Below are 17,624 nucleotides of genomic sequence, written 5' to 3' on the forward strand. Positions count from 1 at the left end.
ATTGATTCTAAGGTGTCACATGTCCCCTTTATCAGAATATCAAATTTACTTATAAATACCTAAATGTATTCCATACACACACCAAGAATTATCAGTCCTCCTTAAAAAGCCTGTTTCCCCTCTTCAAGGGCAATTTTCCATCTCCAGTCTCCTCCTCCTGATGCAGACTACAAATCCCACCATCATGTGGGAAACATACACAACAGGAACATGCAGAAGTGACCCTTGAAGACTATGGCCAAAATTGTTCTGAGGTCTCGATCTAATGGGGGACTCTCCTACCTTAGTCATGGTTCTCTCATGTGCCAGTTAAGTAACAGTCCATTAGCTTCAGGCAAGATTATATGCTCCCTGCCTGTGGTCAACGTTTACCCCTGCTCATTTCTCAGCCAGTTCCCAAACCAGATGACACATGAACTCATCCTCTGAAACTAGTGGTGCCAAAAATGATTCAGTCCTCATGGCCAGCCACAGAACCCAGGCAGCCCCAACCCGCCCAGGCCAGCACAATGAGGGCTGTACCTGCTGGTAGAGGGACATGTGTGCCCTGCGCTACACCAGATCCTGTGCCCAGAGGGCACAACTTCCTCTGGGTCCTCACAACACCTCACTCAGGTAAATACTCCCCTCAGGGGTCTGCTAAGCATCCCAGGCTAACAGCATCAACATGGCAGCTTTGATCACCCTACTACTCTAAGTACAGTCAGTGCTCCTCCATGACCAGCCAGGAAAAGAACGAGATATGGGAGTGAGAAAATTCCTGACACCACATAGGTCACAGCACTATATCTTTTTTTTTTTTTTTGCGATACGCAGGCCTCTCACCGCTGTGGCCTCCCCCGTTGCGGAGCACAGGCTCCGGACACGCAGGCTCAGCGGCCATGGCTCACGGGCCCAGCCACTCCGCAGCATGTGGGATCTTCCTGGACTGGGGCACGAACCCGCGTCCCCTGCATCGGCAGGCAAACTCTCAACCACTGTGCCACCAGGGAAGCCCCACAGCACTATATCTTAACACATGACCATTCGTCAATCATCCTCTATGAGTCCTGGGACTTCTTTCCAAAATAAGGCACAGCAAAATATTAAAAACTTCTTTAGGGAAATCAAGTTCAACTGCACCCATAGTTCTGAAGCAAACTACACACTGACTCCTTTGGAATCACGCAGCTTGCGAGAAGGGCAATGACTTCAGTCAGTCAACAGACGTGAGGATTGGGAGGGAAGGCCAACGGGGCACTTCCACTTTTGATATTTTACCACTATTCCCTTTCTTTGGCTCTACACAAAGAGCCTAAGGTATTTTCAAAGTAAAAACACTCTTTGAGAGCGAGATAAATCATTCCTGGGAGAGAGGTAGCCTGTTCCTTCCTTTCCCAGCCCTCATCTGCCCCAGATGTGTTGGCCATATCCATCAGTTTTTCAGGGCCCAGAGTCTGTCAGGTGGCAGCTGGCACCTCTGCAAGGTCCAATGTTCCAAATGCGCCAGGAGCCTGCATCCTGGGCTTACCGTCCTCCTCTGGCCTCCCGATGTAGGTGCAGCATCCCAAGCCACCCATAAAACCCAGCACAGGTTCTACAAAGGGCAGGGGCAACTCAAAGAACCTAAGGGAGAGATATGTGTGTTCTCATGCTCCGATAAGGACACAGAGCAAGAAAAACCCACACCTTCAGCAGGGGGTTGGCAAGCACCTCAGCTGTCTCTCTAGAGGCACTCACCTTAGAGAACAGACACTGTTCATGAAAGGACATCTTTCACTGCCTTATATGTAAAACCTCTATTCATAACAGAAGAAAAACTGAAAGTGTTCAACAAGAACCAACTAACTGGGCTTCCCTGATGGTGCAGTGGTTAAGAATCCGCCTGCCAGTGCAGGGGACATGGGTTCGAGCCCTGGTCCGGGAAGATCCCACATGCCGTGGAGACACTAAGCCCGTGGGCCACAACTAGTGAGCCTGTGAGCCACAGCTACTGAAGCCCGCGCGCCTAGAGCCCATGCTCCGCAGCAAGAGAAGCCACTGCAATGAGAAGCCAGCGCACAAGGAAGAGTAGCCCCTGCTCACTGCAACTAGAGAAAGCCTGTGCGCAGCAACAAAGACCCAATGCAGCCAAAAATAAAAATAAATAAAATAAATTAAAAAAAAAAAACCCTAACTTAGGTAGACAGTAATCTCAGCAATATGCAAGTAAGTGCTTTAACAGTTACTGGTGTATGTTTTTCCTGTCGGGTTGCTCAAGTTCATAAAAACATACATTCTTTGGCCTGGTATACTTCATCCATCTCTCTTCTTCCTTTGTTGTTTACTTGGGCAATCTCTCAAGGAAACAGTATGATTATGTTTAGCACTAGAGCCAACAGATATAGGGTCCACACACCTCCACAGGCACCCTGTAGAAGAAGCTGAACTGTGAACTCTCGCTCATGAGAGGGGAAGGAGGAGTAAGGTACAGTCCACATATACCAAGTTTAAAGCACATTAAGCAAATGCGTACCAAAGTGAAAGCCGGCAGGCTTGGACTTAGGTTAATCCCAAGACAAATGTTGCTGCAGCCTCAGCAAAAACACTGAATTTGTTTAGACATGACCTGGGATCTCAATCAGAGAATGGGACAGATGAGAAGGAGGGAAGGTTTTAGTAAAAATGCATATCCAATGTTAGTTTTATACTTGTAAAACAAAAATGGTCTATTATTCCTATAAAACAAACATTGCAGGGCAATGCAAGATTTCTGCATTCCCCAAGAGAGTATGACAAGCACACTCAGCCCATGGGGCCACCTCATTTCTGAGTGTGCAGCCGTGCATAGGAAAGCCCTGTGGCCCTGGAGCAGCCCATCTTAAAGATGAACAAGGCTCAAGGCAAGGGGCTGTGGTGGGGTTAAGACAGACTGATGTGGCTCGGGGGGTTTGCCTTTGGGATCCAGCTCAGGTATCGAGCGGGCACATTCTTGAAAACTAAGTGCAGAAATAACAACACTAGAGCCAAGTGTTATGCCTCCTGGTCTCTAACACATCTTATTCCATTAAAAGAAAAGTTCTACTCTTCCTTAGGCTTGGGATTGGACACTCAATTTCTACAAGTATATGTCTCAAGTAAGGTAAACAGATGGATACACAGAGAATACAGTTAATACTAAATGATCTCCCATTTGATCAATCATGAGTTTCAGTTAAATACATTCACAAGACGAGTTAAAAAAAATCCAGCAGTGCAAAGAAAGCTTTGTGAATTTGCCACGACAGAGAGCAAGCAGAAGAGGCCCAGGCTGACTCCAGTTGCCCAAAGGGGCTTGTGAAAGCAGGTACTGGAGGCCTGTCTCCAAGTCAGAAAGGTTTCAAGAAAACCCAAAGCCTGAAATCCTTCAGTCCAGAGTGGGATGAGACTTCTGACCACCTTGCAGAGTGGCCAGGAATGAAAAGAACACAGGTAAAAGACGTAGCACAGTGAGGGTGTTAGGCAAGGCAGCTGTAGCTCCTATCATTTTTATTTTTTGTGGGTGGGTGCTGTAGGTGTTGACCACATCACTTCTACAATGGCTACATTTCACTAGCACAAAATCAAATCAAGGCATGACTTTTCTGTTGTTACCAGGTGCTTATTTTGCTACCTGTTCTGACCTGGATACCACATTTAGAAGTTATCATACTCCCAACGATTTCAGTCTTAACCAAGGGGCATTTTGTTGGCATAAAGAACAAAAACTCTTGGATTTCCCTGGTGGTCCAGTGGTTAAGACTGTGTGCTTCCAATGCAGGGGGCATGGGTTCGATCCCTGGTCAGGAAACTAAGATCCCACATGCTGCAGGGCAACTAAGCCCACGCACCACAACTACTAAGCTCACGCACCACAACTACTGAGCTCGCACGCCTCAGCTAGAGCCTGCGTGCTGCAAACTACAGAGCCCACGTGCTCTGGAACCCACGCGCCACAACTACAGAGCCCACACACCCTGGAGCTTGCGTGCCACAACTAGAGAAGCCCGCGCGCCGCAAGGAAAAGATCCCACGTGCCGCAACTAAGACCCGACACAGCCAAAAATAAGTAAAATAAATAATAAATTATAAAATAAAATAAAATAAAATCTCCCTGACAAATTGAGGCCTGCCTTATACTTGGGTATAAATGGTGTTTTACCTATTCTTGGTGCCTGCCTTCATCTGTAAACTAGTCATGGTAGTTTTATGTAGGTGCCATAAGGTGGGAACAGGATTTAAAAATCTAGCCTACTGCCTGGCTTACATGCAACGCACTCCTCAAACGTGAGCCGTCCTCTGTCCACCATTCCAGTTCCTACAAAAAGTCCAATGGAAGATGGAGGCCAGAGAGTGGACTTGACAGTATAAGTGGATGAGGGCATGTTAAGCCTGCACTTTTCTGAGGCGGATGAAGAAACAGGGCTTCCGCAACAGGCAGAAGAATGGAGTACCAAGGGACATCCTGCTTAGCTCTTAAAAGAAGACATTTTTAAACTGGTTACAAGTGTGATAAAATGACCACCATTATTAGTTTGGGGTCTCTTTATCCTGTAGATTTTCTTCAGTGCATTTTTCTATTCTTTCCACAAGTAGGATCAGGCTATATGTGTTGTTTTGCCTTTTTTTTCCCAAGTAAAATCAGCTTTAGTTTTCTCACCTAACTTTTAAAAAATAGTGATAAAATACTCACAATATAAAATTTACCATTTTAACTATTTTGGGGTGTACAGTTCTGTGGCATGAAGTACATTCACACTGTTGTGCAATAATCACCACTATCTCCAGAACTTTTTCATCATCTCAAACTGCAACTATACACATTAAATAATAAATCCCACTCTCCCTACTCCCCAGCCCCTGGTAACCACCATTCAACTTGCTGTCTCTAATCTGAGTACTCCAGTTTCCCATATAAGTAGAATCATTCAATAGCTGTCCTCTGTTTTGCCATTTCCCCCCCAACTAAACTATATGACTTAGATATCTTGCTACATTTGTCTATATATGAGTCTTTTTAAAGGCTGTATAATAGTCACACAAAATCATAATGTATTTATCGACTTCCCTACTGACACTATTTCTAACTTTTTTCTTACCATAATAATGCAGTGAGCATCCTTGTATCTGTCTTTGCACACCTGTGAAGTATTTCTGTACGAAAAAGTCCTAGAAGTAGAATCGCTGGGAGCATAGATTTTAAAAGATCTCACCCATTGTTTCACTCTGACCCAACCTATAAAGTATGTGAGCCACTGGATTCTGGAGTATGGTGGCGACATTTTATGTTAGGAAAATTAACCGGGCAGAGAGACAAGGAAAAACCTGGCTTCAGAAAGGCTCTGACTTCAACTGCTGGGCAGGGGGTGGTGGGAAAATGTCCTGACAGCCCTCAGGTTCTAGGGTCACCAAGACAACAGGACTGCTATCTCCAGACACCTGTCTCGGACCTCTTTAATGTAACCTCCCCTACTCAGTGGCATACATGGCAGGGCACACGGTCTCCTGTCTTCTCCACTGCACCCACAGAGCCAGCTGCCCTGCCCAGCCTACACAGAAAAACCAAGGAAGGAGGGGGAGAAGGTAAAGAAGCAGGACTTGATAGATGGCGAAGTGTAGCACACTGTCCTTAACCCTTGAGGGAGCAACAGACCCCCTAGAGAATCTGAGACAACTGTGGGACTCTCCTGAAAATTCACAGCCTCACTGAACTCTGCATACAATTTGTGGAGTGGGCAACTATGGACTCTATCTTCAGAATCCCTGATTCAGGGAATCAAATTAGAGAGATGAGTCAGATACTGAGTCTTCACAAGTCAGAACAAGGATGTTTTGTTCATGAAGTCAGAAACAGCTGAGAAGATAGTGAGTTGAACTGCAGACACTTAAATATAAGGGATAATCAAGCAATCAAGAAGAAATGTACAGCAGACAGCTGGAAGCAGTGGGAGTGAAGCTTGAGTGAACTTAACTTGAAAACAGATTTGGGAATTACCTACAAAGGGAAGGCAGAAGGCACCCCAAGAGTAATGTGCAAAGAAAGAAGAGCACTGGGTCGAGGCCCCCATAATTGTGAACAGCCTGTGAGCAGAGGGTGCAACGTCAGTGTGAGAGAAGGAGGTCTGTAAGGAGACAAGGAGCAAAACATCTTCATCCTCCTGGAGGCCAAGGGTAAGAATCTCCTCTCTGTTCCACATGGAAAATCTGGACCACATGACACAGAGGGAGGAGGAGGGTCTTGCACTGTGTGGCCCTATAGGTCCCTGACAGCCCTCAGAGTTCAAGGTTTGGGGCTCACTTTTGAATGAGCCTTGGCAGTTCCAACACAACTTCTTCACTGAAAAGATATACAGGTGTGACTCCTTCAAAGCCAGCCACCAGAGTCAAAAGGTCTCAAGCACACAGTGTGATGAGCAAAAGCCAGCATATGGGAACTCCTACAGGATAAATGACAGTTGTTTGAACAGATAAATTACAAAACAGAGTAAGCATATATAAATTTAAGAGACAAAAGAGACACTTCAATCAAATGCCATATGCAGACTTTATCTGGATACCAGTTTGAACAAACAACTATAAAAAAATAATGAGACAATCAGGGACATTTGACCATGACTGAATATTTGAAAAAAAAAATTAAGGAATTATCATTGTATTTTAGGCATAATAATGGTGTAAAAACCATGGGTAGCTCCTTGTCTTAGAGATACACTAATAATGTATAATGAAATACTTTTGGATAATATACACTTTGGGGATAGGTTTCCTAAAAAAATTCAGCTTTTTTTTTTTTTTTTTAAGGGGAGGGGAGGAAGGCAGAGTGTAAATGAAACAACATTGGCTAGGAGTTGGTAACTGCAGAAGCTGGTGATGGATGGATGGTTGACAAACCCAAACCAAGTATCCATCATTTTAGGAGACTCTTTTCGTTCAAATTCTGAGGTAAACGCTAAATTCAATTTTGGGGGAAAAGGCCCCTTCCTTGCTACCAGAATATATTACAAAACACTAGTATTACTTGTTACTTTTATTACTTGGTATGCAAATAGACAAAAATATAATTTCAAAAACATGCTTTAAAATGTAATCACATGAAAGCAATCATCTACTACACAAAAATGTGTTCAATTTGTCTAAGGTGATTACCCCATTAGGTAAAACAACGTCACTTAAAGGAAAAATTCTTCCCCAGTGCATCCTCTTTATGAACCAAACAATGGAAATTTTTCACCTCAGCAAGCTGGCCTCAGGGAGGCTCATCCCTGTTGCCTAGATACGGGTGATATCTCCCTCCGGTGTTATGGAAGGCTCTGGCACCCCTTGCACCCCTCTGCAAAGAAGACTGGTTAAGGTTCATCAGTCAGTAATTGTGCCTTCCTCACACATTCCACTGCTCAGACAGATATGGGGCTGGTATACCATGTACTTGTCTGTCACCTGCGAAGCCTTGAAACAAAAAGAAGTCTATTACATTTGCTAAACTGGATTTTACAACTGTATCAACTCCAGTCCTAGCTCTCATCCACCTGATTTCTAACAATTCCTGAGAATTCTATTCTAAAGTCACAAAGCAGATCAACCAGCTGGAGTAACAGTTAACGGTTCAACTGACGTTTGCCTCCAGAAAAAGTTACTAAGTGATCCACTCACTGGCCTATTACATCAATATGATAAAGTACCATTTTGCTCAGTTTCTAATTCTGGTAGTGGTTAAAGTTAAAACAATAACAATACTGCCCTGAAACTTCTCATTAAATACTTAACACCAGATTACAGGATGCAATTACACAAACTCCACAGCAGCAATCTATGTAAATAAGCATTTTAGTTCACTTAAAATGTTACCCTGCTAAAAATGCAAATACAGCAAATAATTAAGTACTAGAATTCATCAAAACTACTGTAATTATGGCGCTTTATACAAAGTATCATAAAACTTGTGATCTGCAACATTTCTGTTACCACTTTTTAGAAGTTTCAGTACTTAAAACTATTTTTTCAGATGATTTTATCTTATTCTTGTTCTATGTACATTTTGTTACCCAAATGCTTCATTCCAATCAGTGATTAGTTTTATTTCCCCGGTATTTAAGAGCACTAGATTTTACTGGTTTTTACATTTTCTTTTCACAACATTTGGACTCATTTTTCTGCAATTCGGCTTTAATATATGAAACTGAATAAAAGCCAAAAATGATACAAATCATTAGGACGCAAAAGACAAAAAACAGTCTGTAATCCAACGTGAACGAAATGAAAGCTCCATCCATGGTGAAGCTTATCACTATTAAGAAGACGTCCCCGGATCCATTTTAGGACTTTTTGGGATAAGAAGGTTAGGTGTGCAGACTCCCCCACCAGACACCAGCTGACAAGCCCAACTGACATTCAACACTCAAAATGGCTGCACATCTGCCGGCCGCAGGTAACCGTACCTGAGGCGTTGGGCTGACTTCTCCAGCCAAAGACTCAAGGAGACCCCCGTCAATAACCCGGAAGATCGTGGACACCAATGTCCTGGGGAGACCCCCTCAATGACCCAGGAGATCTTACCCTCTCCAATGACTGGAGACTTCAATAACAGGGGGAGATCCCGCACCACCATAATATTCGGGAGACCCCCCCCCAATGACCAGGTAAGACTCTGCCCGTCAAAACCAGGGGAAATCGTCTCTCCCCAATAACCTGAAGAAATAATGCCTCTCTCAAATGACCCGGGGAAATCTGGCCCCACAAGGACCCTGAGAGATCTCTCCTACTCCCATCATCGCGGGAGAGCCCCTCCCAAAAAACCCGGGAACACCCCTAATGACCAGAGACCTCGCTCCCCGACGACCCGGAGAAACCCTCCTCCAAAGCCCCTGGGGCGGCAGAGCGATAGGCCGAGCAGACCGGGCGTTACCTGCTACCTCAGCCGGTCCCGCGGAGCTTCCGTCCTATTGTTTCTCTCCCACCAAAATGGCGGCCGCTGCGGCGAGCCCCGCCCCCCACGCCTCACTCCCGGAGCCCCTCACTATTGGCTCGCACCGGGAGCCCAGCTCGCGGACTGGGCGGCCCAAAAAGCGCTGTTGCTAGGGCGCCCGGATTCGTTGTAGTGGCTTCCGGAAGGGGCGGTGCATGGGGCGGGGTTAGCGAGAGGGGTGGAGTCTTGTCTGCCTCGATGGGAGAGAGTGGCCAAGGAAGTCAGGTTGGGTGGACAGGTGGGCTTCGAGCCCAGGGGTGCAATACGGGATGCCAGGGGTACAGATGGGTCAGCCAACTGTACCATTTTTCCTGGGTCCCAGCGGTTTCCTGGAGTGCAGGACTTTCAATATTAACATTGAGACAGTCTGCAGCAATCTGGGAAGTTGGTCACCCTAGAAGATGGATGGACAGAGGACCGGATGTGGCTGGACGGAAAGATGGACAAAAGAGTGGCTGTAGACGGTGGATAAAGGGCGGTTGTATGCACAGGTGGACAGATGACTGGATGTAGATGGATGGACAAATGACTCGATATAGAGAGGTGAACAGAGGAGTGGCTGTATAGTCCTTTGTGGACTGGTGGGTGACCCAGAGTCCAACCCAGGTTCCACCAAGCTCCACACTACAGAGCTTGTCTGAAGCTCGTTTGTCCTGGGCCCTGTGTTAGCCAGAAGGTCTCCCACCTGAGTTAATATCATTGTGGCTGGCAAAAGCAAGGGAGGATGGGGATGCTACTGAGAGTGGGTAGAGCCTCCTACCTGTTCTCTGCTCTTTTAAAAAATCCCTTTGTGCTGGCTGTTTGCAGAGGTGTGGATTCATGCATATACTCATTCATTCAACAACTATTTATGGAGCATCTACGCTCTGTGCTGGAAATACAGCAGTGAACAAAAACAGTAGGAAAAAAAAAAAAAGCCTGCCCCTACGAGGATAGGCAGGAAAGATTTCCTGTGACCAGCTGATCTCTCCTCTCTTGGAAGCACAATCCCTGTGTGGCTTCCAGGGCCCCATGCCCTCCTGGCTTCCTCTGACCTCACTGGTTCCTCCACTTCACCTTTTCTCTGTCTACACTATTGCTCTCATAATCTTACCCAGGGTCATGGCTTCAAATTCCACTTACATGTCTATCACTCCCAAAGGTGTATGTCCAGTCAGACCTTTTCTGAGTGCCAGACTCAATGTCCAGCTATGGACTAGGCATCCGCACTCTGACTTCCTCTTGGCACCTCAAACTCAACTTGTGCCACCCTAGCTCCAGCTCATCCCCCAAACCTACTCCACCCCAGCTCCCCCAGCTCTAGTGATGGCAGCTCAGTCCTTCCTACTGTTCAGGTCAAACACCTCAGACTTTGTCTTGACTACTTTCTTTCCCACTTACATTCAATGCATCAGGAAGTCCCGTTGCTTCCATTGCATCATCTACCCAGAAGGAGACCACTTCTTGCCAGGTCCATGGCTTCCACCTAGTCCAAGCCACCACCATCTCTCCCCAGGACAATGTCACAGCCACATCCCAGTCTTTTGCTGCTGCCCTTGCCACCTTCAGTCAGTTCTCCACACATCAGCCTATGAATACATGAGTCAGAACCTCTCATACCCAGCTCAGAACCCTACAGTAGCAACTCCCCCAAAGAAAAGCCAGAGCTGGCAAGGGCTCCATTATTCCCCATTACCTCTCTGCCTGCATCTCCTTTGTTCACCTCTAGAAGCACTGCTCATCTCCTAAAGTTTCTCATGTGTCACAGTCTGTGCACTCTCATGTCTCAAGTGGAAATCTCTTTTGCTCATGGATATATCCTGACCACCTCAAACACCAAGTAAGCTCCAGAAATACCTGTTGACTGGACTAAATAAAAAGAATGCCATGTGGTATTAAGTGATAAAAAATAAAATGGGGCAGTGGGATGTTGTGGCAGGATGAGAGTGCCCCAGACCAAGGCTAGCCCTGGGTCAGGCCAAGAAGGCCCTCCACACCCAGTGGAATTACACCCGGCCCAGCTCCTGCTCCTGTTCCCTGTCTGTGGCTTCAGGACCTGCAGTAGCTGCTGTAGCTACAGAATAAAAGCCCAACAGGCACCAGTCATTCAGGCCTTCACAAACAGGCATGGCCCCTTCCTCTGCCCACCCAATCTCCCATTCCAGTGCTCCCATGGGTGGGGAGGAAACTGGACAGGGCAAGGTCTCCCTGGGGGCAGTCCCAGTCTTAATTCACTCTTCCATTCCTTCCATAAGTGCTTAGCCAGGGCTTACTGGGGCTAGATACTGGGTACATGGCAAGAATGGACACAGCAAGAATTCCAATGATTTACAGAGTCCTTACCATCCAGCAGGGAGTGGATGGGGGAGCATGTGAAGGATGAATACAGCAAATAACTAATTATGGGCAGAGTGAATACAGTGGAGGAAAGGAACCAAGCTGATATACAGAGTATTGTGTTTATGTCTAAGGCAGCAGGAAAGGTGAGTCTGAGAAGTGGACATCAGAGCTAAGATCAACCAAAGGCATGACTGATCAGGGAAAGATCTAAGATAAATCATTCCTGGCAGAAAGCATAGCAAATGCAAAGACCCCAAGGAAAGCACAATTTTGGCATGGTGGAAGATTATGAAGATTGTGATTGGGTCTAATGGAAGAAATAGCTCAGAGCTCAATGAAAAGATGCACAGAGCACAAAGGCATGAGGGAACAGACCAGAGATTTGGGGGCCAAATCCAGGAATCCTGATGTGCAAACAATAGGAGTTCCCAACATAAAGAAAATGCTGTGTTTGCATATGGGAGGTATTGAGCACATTCCCAGGCAGTATGGAAGGGAAAGACTATAGTAAAATTCTTAAACTTTAAGGAGAAAGAGGACATTGTACAAGCTCCCAGATGGATAATACAAGTTATCTACCAAGGAAGAAGAGCCAGCTGTTCTCGAACTCTCCCCCTTAACACAGGCACATTATCTGCTACCTATGCCCAGCCAAGGGACAGTCCTCATACCTGGAGAGGGAAGGTAGCCACTAATGGAATGGAAAAGTACTAGAATTTCCAAATTACCAAAGAAAAATTAAATGAATGGCATCTTCTTAAAAGAGAGAGGGAATTCCCTGATGGTCCACTGGTTAGGACATGGAGCTGTCACTGCTGGGGACCCAGGTTCAATCCCTGGTCAGGGAACTAAGATCCTGAAAGCTTCGAGGTGTGGCCAAAAAAAAAAAAAAAAAAAAAGAAAGGGAAAAGGAAAGTTATAAGTTAGCTGTATGAAATTGCTAGTATTCAACTGTTTTGACCTATAAAAATGGTAGTTTCGAATAGCTCAACTGAATAAAAAGATGAAACCACAAAGTAAAAAAATAAGAAAGTAATTATGGAATGAGCAAAGTCAAGCATATTTATCATACTAAATAGGGACACCCTGAACCCCCTTTAAAGACCTAGAGACTGGGTTAGAAAAACAAAATCCTGCCACATACTATTTATAAGAAAGACACTTGAAACCACAAGAAAAGAAAAGGCTGAAAATAAAGGAGTTGGCAAAGAGTGAGGTCAGGCCAGCACAAACTAGAAGAGAGCAGGAGTAGCCAGTGATATTAAAGAAGGTAGGATTTAAGGTGACAGGCATTGAGCAAAATAAAGAGGACCACTACCTAACAAAGGCACAATTTATGAAAAAGATATGAAATATAAAATAATCATAAGTCAACATACACCAGGTACTAAAACTTTTTTCTTCTTAATGAGGAACTAGACAACATTGGCATTAACACTATTATTATTACACATTGGCTTAGAGTTCTAGCAAATGTAATAAGGCAAGGAAATGAAATGTTATAAATATTGGAAAGAAAGAGATTACACACTCTTTAGTTAATGCCATGATTGTAAACCTAGAAAATCCAAAGGACTTTCTTGAAAACTACTACAATTAATAAGAGAAAATTTAAGGTGATAAATACAAGAAAATATATTTAAAATAATAGCATTTACTAAAAATAAGCCTCTAGAAATAAAGAAAAACAAGAAAAACATTCAATTGATAATAACTATAAAATATTTAGGAATAAATTATTAAGAAAAGTATAGGAACTGTATAGGTGGGAGACCTATAAAATCTTATTAAAGGGGACTTCCCTGGTGGTCCAGTGGTAAAGATTCTGCCTTCCAATGTAGGGGACCCGGGTTCGATCCCTGGTCAGGGGACTAAGATCTCACATGCCCTGGGGCTTGTGCCACAACTACTGAGCTCCTGACCCTCAACTAGAGAGCCTGTGTGCCACAAACTACAGAGCTCACCCACCCAGGAGCCCATGCGCCACAGCTACAGAAGAGAAAACTGCCCGCCACAACTAGAGAGAAGCCTGTGCACCGCAAGGAAAGATGCCGCATGCCTCAACAAAAATCCCGCGTGCTGCCACTAAGATCCCATGCAGCCAAAAATAAATTAAAAATGTCTTAAAAAAATCTTATTAAAGGACATGAAACCTATAGAATATTACTAAAGGATAAGATATGAACAAGTGGAAAGACATACTAAATTCATGATGTGGTGTGTGGTCCAGATCTCAGCCCTCAGCTGTCTCCCTCTGAAAATGGTCCTTGGCAGAAGGCAGCCACCTCACCCAAGGTTAACCACCCCACTCTGAAGGTAACCTTCTGCCCTCCTAGCTACTACTTCTCCTGCAGAGGTAACCACTATTCTGACTTCCGTTACCATGGATAAATTTTGCACATTTAAAATTTCATATATATTGAATTATACAATATGTACTTTTTTGGTGTCTGGCTTTTTTATTCAGTGTTGTTTCTATGAGCTTCATCCATATTACTGTGTATTGCTATAGTCTTATCTCTTTCGTATCTATATAGTATTCCATTACATGAGTATACCACAAATTATCCATCTGTTCTACTGTTGATAGCCATCTAGATTAATTCCAGATTTTGGCTAGCATGAATATAGTTTCCATAGATGTTTCTTCACGTGTCTTTTCGTGGACACAATCCATTCATTTCTGCGGCATATAACCCAGGGTGTTTTTGACCCTTCCACCATCATCCTTATCATGCTGCCTCTTGTCTTCATGCTTGTGGGCCCAGCTTTGCTAGGTAGTTACTGTCTCTCCAGACATCACATTAGTATTCAAAGCAGGAGGAAATCCTGCTGTTGGCACCAGCCACATATTTCCCCTTTATCAGGTAAGCAAACACCTTCCCAGAACTCCCAGCAGATTTATATTTGTTATTTTTTATTTTTTTAATTAATTAATTAATTAATTAATTTTTGGCTGTGTTGGGTCTTTGTTGCTGCCCGTGGGCTTTCTCTAGTTGCTGCAAGCGGGGGCTACTCTTTGTTGCGGTGCGTGGGCTTCTCACTGCACTGGTTTCTCCTGTTGCGGAGCATGGGCTTCAGTAGTTGTGGCGCACGGGCTTAGTTGCTCCGCGGCATGTGGGATCTTCCCGGACTGGGGCTCGAACCCGTGTTCCCTGCATTGGCAGGCAGATTCTTAACCACTGTGCCACCAGGGAAATCCCTAGCAGACTTATATTTATTTCTCAATGACTAAAACTGGGTCATTTGTGGCCACCCGTAGGTGCAAGGAGGCTGAGAGTTCAGGGAATGGAGTCAGGGAATCACTTGAGACTGGACACTTGCCACCCTGGAAAAAATCCAGATTTGTTAGCAAAGATGAAGGAGAAAAAGCTATTGGGAGGCAACCAACAAAATCTCACAAACTGAAAAGATGTTCAAACTCATCAGGAAGCAAGGAAGGCAAATCAAAGTGAAAAATGTAACAATGGCAAAACTATGGAGACAGTAAAAAGAACAGTGGTTGCCAGGCATTTGAGGGAGAGGGAGAGATAAATAGGTGGAGCACAGGAGATTTCTTTAGGGCAGTGAAACTATACTGTATAATATTATAATGGTAGATACATGTTATTAGAATTTGTCAAAACCCATGGAATGTACAACACAAAGAATGAACTCTATGTAAACTATGGACTTTGGTTGACGATGTGTTAACATTGGTTCATTGATTGGAACAAACATACCACACTAGTGCAGGATGTTGATGGTGAGGGAAGCTGTGTGTGTTGTGGGGGAAGGAGCTATATGGGAACTCAATTTTGCTATGAACCTATAACTGCTCTAAAAAAAAAGTCTATTTTTAAAAATTAATTAATTTGGTCCCGCCAGGTCTTAGTTGCAGCAGGGGGGCTCCTTAGTTGTGGCTCGCTTACTCCTTAGTTTTGGCATGAAAGTCTTTTTTATTTTTTTAAAGAGTAGCAATGAGAATAAGTCATTTTATATTTAGTAGACTAGCAAAAGTTAAAAAGAGCTACACCAACTCTGGCTTTCAGGGATGTGAGGAAAAGGATTTGTCCAAACACTGTTGACAAAGGTAAGATCAGTTATAGCCTTTTTGGAAAGCAATCTGACAAACTCCACTAAAATAAAAATACATATGTGGAACTTCCCTGGTGGTCCAGTGGTTAAGACTGCCTTCCAATGCAGGGGGTGTGGGTTCCATCCCTGGTTGGGGAGCTGATATCCCTCATGCCTCAGCGCCAAAAAAACAAAACATAAAACAGAAGCAATATTGTAACAAATTCAATAAAGACTTTCCACATCAAAAAAAAAAGCATATGCTTTTGGGCCCTATAATCCCAATCTTGGGATTCTCACTTATAGAAATAGGTGTAGTGGAAAATATGTGCAAAGTGATGGCCCATTCACAAAAGCACAGTTGGTGACATTTTGGTACCTCCATATTGTTCTGGTTACTATACTGTGTAACAAATTATCCAAATTTAGTGGCTTAAAATAGCAACATTTATTTTGCTCACAAATCTGCCCTTTGTGAAGAATTCAGTGGAGACTGCTCTTCTTTGCTGCATCAGTCTGGGCCGCTGAAAAGCTAGGGCTGGAATCATCGGAAGGCTCCTCACTTGAATTCTGGTGTTTGATTTTGGCTGTCAGCTAAGACTTTTCTTTTTTCTTTTTTTTTTTTCTGGCCGCGCAGCCCTCAGCAGTGAGAGCGCCGAGTCCTAAGCACTGGACTGCCCAGGAACAGCCACACATGGCCTCTCCATGTGCCCTGGGCTTCCTCACAACATGGTGGTTATTAGTTTCCAAGGGTGATTGTCCCAAGAGAGAGCAAAACAGGTGGAAGCTGTATCATCTTTCTAACCTAGACTCAGAAGTCACAGAGTCATTTCTGCCTGATTCTATTCATTAGAAGCAAAGTCATTAAGGCCAGGCTATATCCAAGGAGAGGGAAATTAGACTCCACATTTTGTAAGAGAAGTATTGGAAAGCGTGTGGACGCGTTTTAAGTTACCATCAAAAAGAAGGAATTGGAATAACTAATACCACTTGAATTGGAGGGCCTGCCACAAAATTTAGATGAGAAAGGTAAGATGCAGAAAGGTGTATACAAAATGATCTAAATATGTAAACCAAAGACAAACCACTCTGTGTAAATGTGTGTATATATGTATAGTGTGCATATATATATATATATATATAAAATTATATAAACAAGGAGAAATATAGGCAACATATTCTTGCAACCAAGGGTTCCAGAGAGTGATGGTGATAGAAGGGAGAGGCAGAGGTAAGCACAAGAGAAAAAGATAAAAGACTGCATTAAAAACTAGAAGTTAGGATGGGTTCACCCTTATGCATTTAATTATAGGTATATATTTCACCATACGAGGAAAGTGATTTTTTTTGGGGGGGGGCATGCTGAATGGCTTGCGAATCTTAGTTTCCCGACCAGGGATCGAACCAAGGGCCACAGCAGTGAAAGTACTGAGTCCTAACCGCTAGACCTCCAGGGAAGTCATGGAAAGTGATTCTTTAGAGAGGTATGTTTAGGTGATAAAAACAATCAAGAAAGACCTTACCTTAAAACTCAGGATAGAGCAGGGAGGAATGGCTGGTGTGCCCCAAGAGGGGCTGCAGGGACCTGACAGTGTTCTTCATCTGGGTTGTACTTTGTGAGTGTTTGGCCTATGAGAAACCAGTGAGCAGAATGTTCTTGTTTTATGCAACCTTGGTATATTCCACACTTAAAATTTTTTTTAATTTAAAAATGAAAGGAAAGAAAAGCAAACGTTGCAGAAAGTTCCCAGTGGGTAGAGTGAAGAGACAGGAGAGGGACCCTGGCCTGGGACTACTGGACACTCGGCTCAGTGGAGTGTCCCAGATGGAGGTATAAATCTGGAGTGAGCAGCGTGGAGATAACACCCCAAGCCAGGCTGTCCCTGACAAAACCTCCCAGGGAGGGAGAGAGGAAAACCCAGAGTGGAGCCCTGGGTTGCTTCAACATTTAACTCTAGCCTCGGTAAAACCTGGCAATGGAGGTTGGAAGAAAACCAGGAGAACTGGATGCTCCTGAGAAGGTGGTGTGTTTTTTTGTTTGTTTGTTTTTGGCAGTGCTGCTTGGCTTGCGGGATCTTAGTTCCCCGACCAGGGATCGAACCCGTGCCCCCTGCTGTGGAAGCGTGGAGTCCTAACCACTGGACTGCCAGGGAATTCTGAGAAGGTGGTTCTTGAAGCAGGAGGAAGTTCGCCATGGTGAATTCGGCTGAGACTCCAGAGAGCCGGCTCTGCCCTCATCTGTGCATCAGCTCTGTCTGCCCGTGTTAGCCACTCAGGAGGGCAGGGTTGCGCTGTGACAAATGGGAGGTGA

General features: G+C 44.5%; 1 protein-coding gene across 1 annotated transcript in view; it reads right to left on the reverse strand.

Moving 5' to 3' along the window:
* The window catches only part of IP6K2 (inositol hexakisphosphate kinase 2), a 29,276-nt gene extending 20,296 nt beyond the window's left edge, over positions 1-8,980 (reverse strand). Inside the window, exon 1 of the mRNA XM_029243556.1 lies at positions 8,879-8,980. The gene's annotated coding sequence lies outside the window, so the exon portion shown is untranslated. The remainder of the gene's footprint in view (positions 1-8,878) is intronic.
* Positions 8,981-17,624: the final 8,644 nt, after the last annotated feature.

Source organism: Monodon monoceros, unplaced genomic scaffold, assembly GCF_005190385.1.
Source record: "Monodon monoceros isolate NGI ecotype Baffin Bay Population unplaced genomic scaffold, NGI_Narwhal_1 Super_Scaffold_3, whole genome shotgun sequence".
In the NCBI taxonomy this organism is placed as follows: domain Eukaryota; kingdom Metazoa; phylum Chordata; class Mammalia; order Artiodactyla; family Monodontidae; genus Monodon; species Monodon monoceros.